At 39.0% G+C, this 13,895-nt stretch overlaps 1 protein-coding gene across 2 annotated transcripts in view; it reads right to left on the bottom strand.

Annotated features, from left to right (window-relative positions):
* CDYL (chromodomain Y like) overlaps positions 1–13,895 on the bottom strand; it is a 125,346-nt gene that overhangs the window by 91,444 nt on the left and 20,007 nt on the right. The window lies entirely within an intron of this gene.

Below are 13,895 nucleotides of genomic sequence, written 5' to 3'. Positions count from 1 at the left end.
CATGGAATAAATTAGTGCAGCCATTTCCCACAACACTGAATCCCATGGCTTCATTCTAATCTCTACTTTTTCAATAAACCATAGACATTAATTCTACAAAATGTTTTAAAATTGGTCAACTTCACTGCTCTATTGGCAGAATACAGGGCATAACAACTTTACAATGAAACGACACATTTTTATTCATCATCAGTTTATGGCTGCCATTTACACTGAAAGAAAGTGAGAGAATAATCTGTGTCAAATTATCTATACAGTATATAAATTCTTTGAAAGTAAAGTACTTGCTGAAATTCTGGTTATTTAAATCTTTGTTAAAACAACTAATACTTACTGAAATGAGGAATTTGTTCTTCACATTGTAATTTTCAGTCTTGACTACTATTAAAGAAGTCTTAATTCTAGGGGAATTTTACTTTGTTGTTGTTTTTTTTGCTAGGGAGACAATCTTGTTTGATTACTTTGATCCAATGGCAACAGATCATTTGCTACATAACTGACTGCTGGAACAGGTCACCCATGTTTTTCTGCAACTGATGAATCAAGTGGACTTGCACCAGAACTAGACAGATGCCCAGATTATTTGACTCCAACAATTAACCAACAATGATACTTCACTGTCCTGATTTCTTGCTGATAAATTTGACAGGACTCAAAAGAAGTTCAATCCTTTCTTCACTAAATAAGAATTATTTATATTCTTAAGATCAACTAATTTTTTCAGATAGGATTTATACCTGGACTTTTGACAGATGAAGTTTCCAAATGGGCAATTTCAATCACAGAAAATATTAAATTTTAGACAATTATGCTAATTTTATGCTTAAATTGGCACCTTCCTATGAAGACCATACTAATCAAACAATTAACTAAAATTTGTACATTGTGCCAAGGTGAGCAGAGGCATATGGAGCTGACTTTTAACATTATTCTAGAAATGTTAAAAGTCAGCTGGAGGAGGGTGACTTTGACTAGTTTAAAGAAACCTATTTAGTGAACTGTAGGATGAGCTGGTTCAACAAGAAATACCTGACACATTAGATTGAGGGCACACGGTTGGTCTCTATTTATACTGTAGCATTTCTGAATATTTTGCATTTATCTGCCCTGAAAAAAAACAACCCGTAATTCTTTTGGAACTAAATGCCACAAGTGTCCTGATTGTCCCAAGCCTGCCTTCTCAGGAATCTCAGTATCCCTCTTTAGGAGCTCAGTAACTAGGTTATCCAACAATCAAGAAGGCTTCTCATATACAATTCAAAGCACTGGCTATTTATTCTATTTGATTTACTTCAGATAAACATTCTCCTGCCTTAACGGATTCTGGATTCACAGACAAAAGGATTAATGTTGTAATGGGATATGAGAATAACTTTGGGAGATAGGAGGAAAAGCCACAACCTAGGCCAGTGATGGCGAACCTTTTAGAGACCGAGTGCCCAAACTGCAACCCAAACCCCACTTATATATCATCGGGTGCCGGGTGGGCATGGCCCTTTGGGTGGGTGTGGCCCATTGGGTGGGTGTGGCTGCAGTGGTAACGGCAGACTGGGTGGGACTAAAAAGTTCAGTCAATTCCAACTTTGCGAGATCTTTTTTTCCCCGTGAGAAGTTGACATTGATTGATTGAACCTTTTTTTTCTTGCACACGGCAACGGAGGCCTAAAGCAAAAAGGTTTTATAAAACCCAGCTGAAGGCCGACGACTGGGGTGATGACCCACATACCCACAGAGAGGGCTCTGCGTGCCACCTTTGGCACCCGTGCCATAGGTTCGCCACCACGGACCTAGGCAATGGTCTATGGTCTTATAGAACAATTTGAGTGCAAAGAAGGAATGAGAGTGGAGAAAGCATCTCAGAATTATTATAGCCCCTTACATCTGGCCATTGTTTGCAAATATGTTTTGCCCACTGAGATAACAGACGCAATTATGTGAGTAGAAGCTACTCATAAAAAACAGAAAGCGCCTATGCTTGTATAGTTCCAGAAGCCCAGGACCCTACATTTGCACAAGTTGACTTCTTTAAAGGTACTTACTGATAACAATTTCACAAGAGGTTTATTGAACACACAACATCTCCAGCCTCAAGGGAAACTTTTTTTTGTCATATAGAAAGAGAGTGGTTCATGAATTCAGACCTCTGAACTCTGTAACAATATTGGATTGATTCTCTTTCCCAATGATCTTTGAACCTTTGGAACAGTTTCAAAAGACAACTTAGTAAACACGATCAAAGAGGCATTACAATAAAGGAGGAACATAAATTGCATAAACACTTAATTGCTTTTGATATATGGTGTGAAAGATTGAATATATAACTAGACAACCAGTGATCAATTGGGTCATCATTTGGGTCATCATTTCAGAAACTTTCCTTACTTAATTCCTCAATGGCTTCATGGCAGAGCTTCTAATATACTGCCGTTGCTGGAAAAACTCTTAAAAATCCAGGGAGCTATTCAGAGATGTGAAAGTAATCCATTTTGAACTGCAGTTATGGTAAAATTATTAGATTTTCCTTATGAAAATTGAGGTGCCCTGGAATGAAATGGTTTTCCCACAAAAAGATAGAATTTCTGAGAAAAATGTTTAAAATAAGTGCACTACCAAAGTTTTTTTTGTTTCTGTTGAACAAATAATTTGGAGTTTGTTGATCCACGGATATATAAAAATAGTGATTCAAAAGAATATTTTTCTGAAAGACATAAAAATTCTTCAAGAATAAATATGATTTGCATTTCTAAGACTTTGGCTATTAATTTTTATAAAGTTGAGACATTACCAGAGTTTTTTACATCACAATCCAGTGACTTTAACTTTTAAAAGGTAAAATTGACCTTTTAAGTGGAGACTGAATGAGATTTGTTCTTACAAAAGGAAATGTACAGAGGTAAAAGACGGTTTAGTATGCAAATAAAATAAGAGGATATTTTGTACAATAATAGTGAACTTAAAAACAAGAGAAAATACAAATGATTTTGGATAAGATTAAAAAAAGAATTTTAAAAAGCCTCAGGGATGATAACTATTATCAAATTAAGCTTTTACAGAGGCAATTATCTATGTTAACAGTGTGAGAGATGGAAATAAAGATCAACCATACAAAGCAAAACAAAATTGAATTTGCAAATAATCCAGGGAAATTGTTAGCGTAAAAACTTCAAAAATAGTGACATTAATGTTACGAGAAGGAAATCTTGTAATAACAGATAATGCAAATATGCAAAAAAAGGTTTCATCAGTATACTACTTTATAGAATGAACAAGAAATTCGCTCAAAAAAAGTAAATGAATATTTATATAATCAGAATTTACCAAACATTACTGAGAATAACAGAATAACAGAGTTGGAAGAAACCTTGGTAAGAAACCCTATACTTTCAAACAAATAGTTGTCCAATCTGAGATAAATTTTGAATGGGTCTATAACAGTAAGCAAAGCTATTAAACAGACTCACACAAGAAAGTGACCAGGTCCAGATGGGCTTCCAGGTTCTTACTATGAATATTTTGAGGATTTTTTTTTACAATCTTTACAACAAACAAAGAATATTATTCTACAGAATGGAAAGTTTCTTGATAGCTCAAAAAAGCTTAAATATCATTAATACCTAAATAGGCAAAAGATTAGCCTTTAACAAGAAATTATTGATCAATATATTTATTGAATAATAGCTATAAATTGTTTATTGTGATTTTGGCTGAAAGTTTAAAGATAACTTTACAGGACTCTATTCAAAAAGATAAATGCAAGATTTTATCTAAAAGACAATTCCAAGAAAATATTCAATTCACTTGATCTTAGCCAAAAAGCTGAGAAATGATAAAAAAAAATATTAGAAAAAATTTGGAGTACTTGGGAGTAAAAAAATGAAAAACAACTTGCACTGATATTCTTAAGTTTAGAGAAGGCATTTAATAATTTTAATTGGATTTTCTTGTTTAGAATTCTGGAACTTATGAGCCACGGATATAATATTAAATAAGATCAATTTATACTTCACAAAAAAGCACAAATAATTGTTAATAGAGAACTAACAAAAACTTGTAAGACTCAAAAAGTGACAAGTCAAGATGGTTTTCTGGCACCGCTTTTGTCATTTAAATTTTTGAAGTACTGAACAGTGACATACGAAAAGATGAGACAATTATAGGAGTTAAGGTTAAGAAAGTAACTTATAAGTTAAGGGCATCTGCAGTTGATTTGGAAGTTCCACTAGAGGGAGTAAAAACATTAATGGGAAAAATTAAAGGACTTTGGTATGTTAGCAGATTTTAAGATCAATAATCAGAAGACAAAGTTGTCAATGAAAATATGAAATTAAAAGCAAATAAAACTAATGAAGAATAATTAATAAAGAATAAAGTAAAATATTGGGTATTACTAACAAATATGAAATATAAGTTATTTCAAAATAAAAACTGGAAGATTGTGAGTTGTAGTCCCACCTTAGGCACAAACCTGCATGGGTGACTTTGAGCCAATCACTCTCTCTTAGCCCAACTCACCTCATAAGGTAGCTGTTTTGGGGAAAATAGGAGAAGGAAGGAGTATTGTGCATGTTCACTGCCTTGAGTTACTTAATAAAAGTAATAAAGCAGGAAATAAAAAATAAAATAAAATAAAATAATAAAATGAATGGAATTATAAAGGACATGTTAAGATGGGGAAAATTAAAATTGTCGCTGTGATGAAAATGAATGTTTTGCTGAGAATATTTTTGTTTCAGACAATATTTAATTTTTAATTTAATAATATTTCTATACCGCCCTTCTCCCGAAGGACTCAGGGCGGTGAACAGGGCAAGAATAAAAATACAGAATTACAAAAGTTAAAAAATGATTAAATACATGCCCACTAAAAACAATCAATACATATTAAAACCTCAATAAAATGACAATAAAAAACCCCACCAGTCCCCCATCAGGCCAGGCCGGCTTGTTCGAACAAGTATGTTTTGAGATCGCGGCGAAAGGAGCGAAGATCGGGCGCCATCCGGAGCTCAACCGGAAGCTGATTCCATAGCTCCGGAGCGCCCACAGAGAAGGATCTCCCCCTGGGGGCCACCAATCGACATTCTCTGATCGGTGGCACTCTGAGGAGGCCCTCTCTGTGGGAACGCACAGGGCGAAGGGAAGTTTATGCCGGCAGCAGGTGTTCCCTAAGGTACAATATCCTTTTTGACAACTGATGTACCACTGAAGCAATGGCAAAAAAATTACCTATATGGCAAAGGGAAAAAATACTAATTAAATATAAAATGTTACACAATGCAAAGGAAAAAAGAGAACTGCATTTGGAAGATTTCACAGCTTGTTGTTTGCTCTGGATAAAATAACGGATGTTGCTGAGAAACAAGAGACTAAGAATTAAAAACTGAAGTTTGGATAACATGGATACTTAGGTACAATCAAGTTAAAATTAATGTATATTTTAAAAGACTTTTTATTAGACATTCCATATTTAGAATATGGAATCTTCTGCTTGAAAACTCCTTTGTGGATCTCAGCTCAAGAAGCATGTCATAAAAGAGAAACATCAGGCAAAGACAAAATGTATGAGAAATTATTAGAACACCATCAAGAAGAATTTAAAATTATATCAAGAGAAGCCTGCTTGTTATTTTTTATCTATTTTTTCTTGCTTTTAGCTTTATCTTTGATTTTTTCTTTCTTTCTTACTTTATATTAGTTTCTATCAGTTTTGCCTTCTTTTTTAACAGTTTAATGGATGGATGGATGGATGGATGGAGACAGATAGACAGACAAAGATATTTTTTTAAAAAGAAAGTAATTTTATAATCTTTTCCAGCCTAGCATCAACAACTATTTTTGAAGGTACTCGGTAATCTTCTTTGACACTTTGGGTCATGATACTTCCACACGCCAGTATTGTGAAGATCAGCCTTGGAAAGTGAGTATCAGAATTCTGTTCTTTAAATAAGGCAGGATTCCCATACTCACACCTAATGTTCATGCTGTTTCTAATTTCCCCTTTAAATGAATTAATCATCCTACTGGTTTGCTTACTTTTGTCATTCATAACTGTGTGGCTTTGGAGAATTTGTTTTTGACTCGTTGCTTCACTGGGTAATATTTATCTAGTTTATAGTTTGTGTGGAGAACAAATCATGTTTTATGTTATATCTATGCAAAATATTAAAAAATCAAAAAAGGTTCACAAACTTTTAAGCACCACTATACTTCTACTGGAAGGGCTACTTCTTTTACAAATGCCTCCACTCTTGGAACACTATGTTTGCCACAAGTAACTTTTTATTTATTAAAAGTATTTTAATTCTGGTCAATTGAAAAAGACAATCTGGAATGGAATACACGTTGCAAAAAATTCCCCCTGCATTTTTCTGTTTGGGGTCTGGCTATTTGAGCAGTGATTGGGAAGGGAAAGGGACTTTCAATTCTTATTGCTCTTAAGTAGACCACTTTGAACCTACATATTTTAAGAGTTGAGACAGCAGCCTCATGTACTCTACGAAGTTAGGGATAAATTGTCTATGGAAATTAGCAAAGGGCAGAAAGTGCTGCATATTTTAGATACTTGCCATGAAAATATAAATTGTATGTTTTCAGATTCATGTATATTCCTTGTATTGAGATTCTACAAAATGATCCAAATAGTTCAATTGGACAAGATTAAACATATACTTTTCCAAATCAGTAAAAAAGCTTTTTAGAGTTGCTCTGACACATCTTATGCAAATATGGGTTTTCTGACAAAAATCGTTGTTATCCTAGTATACTATGTTGCCATCACACTGTTGTTAGCTCTTAGTGACCACTTATTTTCTCTACACCAGGGCTTTTCAACCAGTGGTATGGGTACCACCTGTGGTACATTGGCACCAGGCAGGTGGTATGCGACCATCCTAGAAGTGGTAGCAGGGGAGGGGAGTGAGCTGAACCAGTGGCAGCACCGCACAAGCCTGAGAGAGAGATGGCTGGAGCTGCAGGGCTGTCAGAGCTCAGTGGAAGCACCAGGCTCAGCCCCAGGCTCAGCCCCAGGCTCCAGCTGGAGCTCGGCGCTGATCCTGGTGCTTCTGCTGAGCCCAGAAGTGCTGATCAGCTGGAATGTTGCAGCATATCCAGGGTCTTGTGATTTACATTCAGATGCTTGGCAACTGATTCATATTTACGATGGTCAGTGTCCCAGGGTCATGTGAAGTGACCAAAACTTGCTGCAACCACCCAGCAGAGGGGGGGGGGAATAAAAACCAAACACCCCCCCCACCCCATCCCCACTGCCAATCCTCAACAGAAATGCTCACAACAATGAAAACTTCGGACAGGAGGAAGAGCGCCACCGGGAGGGCAGGCCGGTGTCTTGCTCGACTGTGGCTTGGGGGGCACTTTTTTCAGTGCCATTGTAACTTTGAACAGTCACTAAGCAAACTGTTGTAAGTCAAGGACTACCTGTACTTCATCACTTTTTACCTTTTTTTTGGTCATCAAGTTTTTGACACCTTGCTAGGCGACTGGTGGTACTTGGATACTGTCATATCCTAAAAGTGGTACAATGGGTGAAAAGGTTGAAAAGCCCTGCTCTACACCAATCCAATCTACTGCTTCAAGTCTTCCAACAGTGTACCCAACACTGTTGTAACAGAGTCCATCCACTTTGCTGCTGGTCTTCTCTTTTTCCTTCCACTAGTGTTAAAGTCTTCCCCAGGGAGCTAGATCATCACATAACATATCCAAGTGGATAATTTGAGACTGTTCATTTGTGCCTCGAGTGAGAGGTTTAGGTTGGTTCAATGATCAATGTATTTGTTTGTTTGTTTTTCTTAGCTGTCCACAGTATTCTCAGGAGTCTTCCCCAACATCATTTTCAAAAGCTTCAATACTTTTCCTATCCTGCTTCCTCAAAGTCCAAGTTTCACTTTCATAGAGTATCACACTATGCTGGCAGTGCGAACAGCCAGATCTTTCGGCCCTTAGGAAAGGATAGAAGAGTAGTTGATAGGTGGTTTTCAACTGATGGCCATTTTTAAACAACCGTTCACAGTCAACTGCAATGAAAAAGTGACTTACAACCAGCCCCTGCACTTATGACCATCACAGTGTTCCTGTGGTCATGTGATCAGAATTTGTGCACTTGGCAACTAGCATATATTTACAATGATTGCAATGTCCTGGGGTTACTTGATCACCATTTGTGATGTTCCCAGGCGGGTTCTGATGTCCAGATTTGTTTAACTGTCACAGCAAAAAGGTTGTAAAATTGGCATGACTCATTTAATGCCACATTGTTGAGCGATGGAAGGTCCAATCCCAATTGTAGCAGTAAGTTGACATTTACCTATGTATTTTGAACAAGGTAAATATAGAATATTTTGAACAAGCGAAGAAGATTCTTCATTTGCTGCATTCAAATAGCTTTTTTTGACTAGGTAGGTGCAGAATGGAAAAGCAGTTACATTATACTTCAGTTTAAAAATGGTTTTATCAGAGTATTAAAATGATTGAAGACCTTTCTGTGAAACCACATGCATAGGTAATAGGGCTATTCTGTTTTATTTTATTATTTTATATATTCATTTAGAATGGATGAGGATGGAAGTAAATGTCTGAAGTAATACTGAAAGACAGCAAAACATTCTGTGAGGCAAGCATCCAGTTCAAAATTATTCTAAATGTTCAAAGTAGGATAGTTTAATCAAAACATACACCTGAAGAGTAAATTGGCAGTCAAAAATGCCATAGGTATGATAGAATAAAGTACATAACAAGAGATATTTGGAGTGGGACAATATAAATATAAATAAGATGGGAGAAATAGAGGACCTGATGCTAGAGGAGAAAATAAATGAGTATAACAAACTTGGAGGAGTGGAACCAGTGCTATGCAACTACAGTAAATTCCTTCAGTGATATCGGTTCAGTGTTTGTTTATTCTACATTGCTTCAATACCCAGAACATCTCCTTGTTCTAATAAATTTATATAAAAAAACTACACTACTGTCTGAGCATAACAAAATAGACTGGCGCCAGGTTAGGAAATGAATGAGAGAAGGCAGCGTTCTGTGTCCTTATTTATTTAATCTATAGTTGCATATAGGGAACGGTTGCTGGAATTGGGTATGTGTAGTTTAACAAAGAGAAGGGTGAGGGGGGACATGATAGCAGTGTTCCAATATCTCAGGGGCTGCCACAAAGAAGAGGGAGTCAAGCTATTCTCCAAAGCACCTGAAAGCAGGACAAGAAGCAACGGATGGAAACTGATCAAGGAGAGAAGCAACCTAGAACTAAGGAGAAACTTCCTGACAGTTAGAACAATTAACCAGTGGAACAACCTGCCTCCAGAAGTGGTGAATGCTCCAACACTGGATTTGACCCCTTCGCAAAACATGACTTAGTACTTGGTGGCAAAACTCTTGTTGGCAATCACAGAGGTCAGACATTTTTTGTAGTTGTCCCTCCACATATCTCAGGAGGAACTTTGTCCCACTCCTCTTTGCAGATCCTCTCCAAGTCATTAAGGTTTTGAGGCTCACATTTGGCAGTTCGAACATTCAGTTCCCTCCACAGATTTTCTATGGGATTAAGGTCTGGAGACTGGCTAGGCCACTCTAGCACCTTCTTGAGTCACTCCTTTGTTCCCTTGGCCATGTGTTTTGGGTCACTGCCATGCTGGAATACCCATCCATGATCCATTTTCAATGCCCTAGCTGAGGGAAGGAGGTTCTCACCCAAGATTAGACGGTACATGGCCCTGTCCATCTTCCCTTTGATGCAGTGAAGTTGTCCTGTCCCTTTAGGGGCAACCGGGGGTCTGGAGCCGCCTCGGCTGCTCGCTGGCAGCCCGATGAGGAAGCAGATCTCACGTACGGGCTGTCCCTCTACCTCCTCCTGCTTCCCTGCATGGTTGGCTGGTCAGAGCAGCAGCAGCAGCTACCCCCCGTCAGAGCCATTGAAAAGATGGGGCCCAGTCCAGGTAAGAGTTTCCTTCCAGCCGTCCCGGGGCCATCTCTGCCTGCGCCAATGGGGCTCTGTGGCAAGTTTGCTATGATGCTATGATGCAAACTCGCTGGCCTCTGTGTGCAGGGGCTAATGGTGTCAGGCAGCAGACCCAGAAGCAAAGCTGTGCCGCCCATCCTTGTGCTGATGGGGGCGGCAGCGAGGGAAGGGGGGATCTGGTATGCGCCCACCTTTTGCCACCCCACATCGTCCCGCATGCACCTCTGGGATGTGCATGCGGGATTATGTGGGGTGGCAGAGGGGAGGGGTGGGCGTGCGCCACAGCTTACCTTCCACCACCGCTGCCCCCACCAGTGCGAGTATGGGTGGCACAGCTTCACTTCCAGATCTGCTGCCGGCCAGGCCTGGCGATGCAGGGATCACTGCCGCTGATTCCTGCCCAGCCCCGCACATTGCCCAGGTGCTGAAGTCCCATGAGGCTGGGCAGCTGTTGTGCAAGATCCACTGCCTCTTTGGGCTGCTGAGGCAGGGCCGGCTGCGGCCAGAGAGCAGCCGAGACAGCTCCAGACACTCAGCCACCCTTACTCCATCTCCTGCTTCCCTGTCTGATTGGCCCGTCAAGAGGCTCAGAGCAGAATGAGGAGCAGCAGTCGCCGCTCCTGTCAGAGCCACCGTGTAGACAGGGCCCACACTGGGTGAGAGCTCTTTTCTGACCATTCTGGGACTGTCTCCGCCCACGCTTTGGAAGGGAGATGGCAGCTCCGATTCCCCCTTTGATGGCTGCCCCCTGCCCAGTGCCCCTTCTACGTGACCGCAGTGTGGATGAGAGGCTTGGCTGGTGGGCCAGTGGCTGTGCTCTGTGGAGGCGTCCCAGCCCTCCCACCCCTCTAGCCAGACCCCCTGCCTTCTCCCAGCCAGGACCTGATGACCCCCACCCTCCTACACCAACCTCAAGTCACTCCTGCAGCCCCCCCCAGCTGGGACCTCCAGCAATTCTGCAACTGGGAGCTCCTGCCCCTACCCCAGCCAACCCCCCCCCAAGCAGCCCAGCCCAAAGTGGAGGGAACTTGAGGCAGAGAACTGGTTGTTCAATGATTTGAAACCCACCACTGGTTGCTTCCAAAGGCCGCTCACTCACTCTCCTGCCAAAACCTGCTCCTTTTATAGGTTTCCCTCACCCCGCCCAGTTCTCACAGCTGTTCCTGGACTCCGCATGCGGGGAGGGGGGGAGGAGAGCAGCCCGGCCCTGCATCCCTCTGTCTGTGGCCATGGCGCGTGTGCCAACAGAGACAGCTCTGCGTGCCGGGTGTGGCACGTGTGCCATAGATTCACCACCATGGACTTACAATATATATTCCTGCCTGCAGGTTTTCTCTTGGCTCAATTAGAAGCCATTATGGCCCTGAAAACTTGAGAGTTTTTGTGAGTAAAAAGTACTGCTATTTGGAAGCAATGTTCTTATGGATAATTTATCTGTAGATGAATACTCTATTTACAAGCTTTCTGCCTGGGAATCCTCATGGGACTTCATGAATTGTCCCCCCCCCCCGTACATCAGAATTCAGTTTTCAAGGAAAGACACTCTAATGCTTCTTTACTTGAGAATCCTGAGTTCAGGGGCCGAACAACTCATCTCTGTCCTCTGAGATATGTCTCCAAATGACTAGCATTTATGGCACATTTCCACGTATCTGAATTTTAAACAGCATAAATCAATATTAGAAAAACATATGTATATATTCATTAAATTATTTCTTTTCAGGGTAATTAAGAGTATTGCAAACTGCAGACAAGATGGAAGAAATAGCAAGCTGAAAAAACTGAAGTTATAAGAGAAAAAAATGGAAATACATCTTAATTTGGTTTATACAACACCATCCACTTTGTCTCACATATACTAGGCACTGTCTTAAGTAATCCATACACACTACATAACTTTATGTTTATCCTGACAATCCAAACTCAAAATTTATAGATCACATGCTAGGCAGAAGAATATTCTTTTTTGTGTCTACTCATTCTAGTTTTTCTCATACATAACCACGCAAACTTTTGATGTTCTGTTAAAACTAAATTTGAGATCCATAACTCGCATTCCATTACATAAACTAAGGTACACTGCACACATAAATACATATACATTCATATCCCCAAACAACTCTAATATTGCCACCAAAATTCCTTATCCATTTATCTATAAATACATTAAACAATCGGGATATCACACATCCTTGATCTAATTACCACTCAATACTGAATCATTCATTACATGTACCTCTTATATTCAAATATCATATTCAAATTATATTCACATTCAGCAACCAATCTTCAGCTCCATATTCACAATTTTTTTCCCCATAATTCAAGTTCATTTTCTTTATCATAGGTTTTTTGTAAATCAACAAACATACAATAAATTTACCTTATTGCATTTATACAGTTTTCAATTAAAAATTGGCTCAAACATCCTCTGTACAGCATAAAGTTGCACTAAAATTGTAAACTTTGGTCATTTTTATGTTTTGTATCCTTTCAGTCAGAATGATTCCAAAACATATTTCCAGGGATATTTAACAAACTAATCCCCTAGTAGTTTTTGCACTCCCTCTTGCTAACTTTCTCTTATCTCTCAATCTTTATGTATATATTCACATGCATGCTATATATACTGATAGTCTTTGTTTTATGACCAGTCACTTAGCAAACATTTGAAGTTTGGACATCTCCAGGTCGACTTACAATCTGGACTGGAATTTCCAACGCCCCTCCCAATAGTCACATAATTGCATTTTGGATGTTCAGCAATTAGACTGTAGCATCCCCATAGTCAGATGACTGCAATTTATTGTGATTTTTGCTAGAAACCAGAACCCAGCATTTGTCTAGTTTCTGGCAAAAAAACACCCATGGCAGACCATCTATTCAGTAAATAATTGCTGTGTTCCCTTAATAATCATCATGTGAGTTACTTAAGTTCTGCTACAACAATGTTGTAAAATTGAGCACAATCATGTGGTGACTCACTTAGTGAAGGACATGACTTTTTTTTCCAAGCTCCCTTTTTATTAGTTCGTAATATAAAATACAAAAGTACAATAGCAAATTATAGGAAAAAGGGGGAGGGAAAAGGGAAGGGAAAAGTGTAAAGAAGGGAAAAAGAAAGAAAAGGCGTTGATTTCCAACTCCTTTTGGTGCAGTAGAATAACATAATAATATCAAACCTCAACTTTGTACTTTTACATCATAGTATAAACTAGCCATTTCCATAACAACAAATCTATCTAATCAGTAAAACCCAAAATCAAAGTTTCTTTTTCCCTCAAGCACAAAGACCAGAAGCAGTATCCAAGTAGAAACAAAAGTAGCTGTGTTTTTTTCTTTAACCACAGCAGTCAATTTAGCCATCTCTCATCAACTTTTACAGCCATTAGTCTATTGTAGGAATCAAAATGTCCTCCGATTTTTGTGCATAAAGTAATCTTGCTGGCATCAAGATATATAATATCAAAGTTCCATTTTTTCCCAAATCTTTTTCCATTTTCCCCAAAAGTTTCTGGTTTTATCCTTATATTCACTTTGAGAATCTTATGTATTAGGATATCAATCCTACTCCAATATATCTTTGCTTTATCACATGTCCACTATAAATGATAAAAGGTCTAGGTTCAATTACAGTTGTAATTGAAGGACTACCTATAGTGAAAGTATAGGATTATGCTAAAATTTGCAAATAAACAAGCTTGCTTTAGCACTGAAATGTTCTCAATCAATTGTCAGGTGCAAGTAATCAGAACAGGAGTTGAGTTCAAAGCTTGACAAGTTTACTACATGCTACCTATACACAAGAGTCTTGTCTACTGAAGGTCAAACCAAATTGGTTCAGCGGAATTCAGTGGGGGGGGGCCCTGGACTTTGTTCTCTTGTGAGAGCATAGTGATTCCAAACTGATGATGCA

Source organism: Vipera berus (assembly GCF_964194415.1).
Source record: "Vipera berus genome assembly, chromosome: 3".
Classification (NCBI taxonomy): domain Eukaryota; kingdom Metazoa; phylum Chordata; class Lepidosauria; order Squamata; family Viperidae; genus Vipera; species Vipera berus.
The sequence above is the reverse complement of the archived record's forward strand: the minus strand, read 5'-3'. Positions and strand labels throughout refer to the sequence as shown.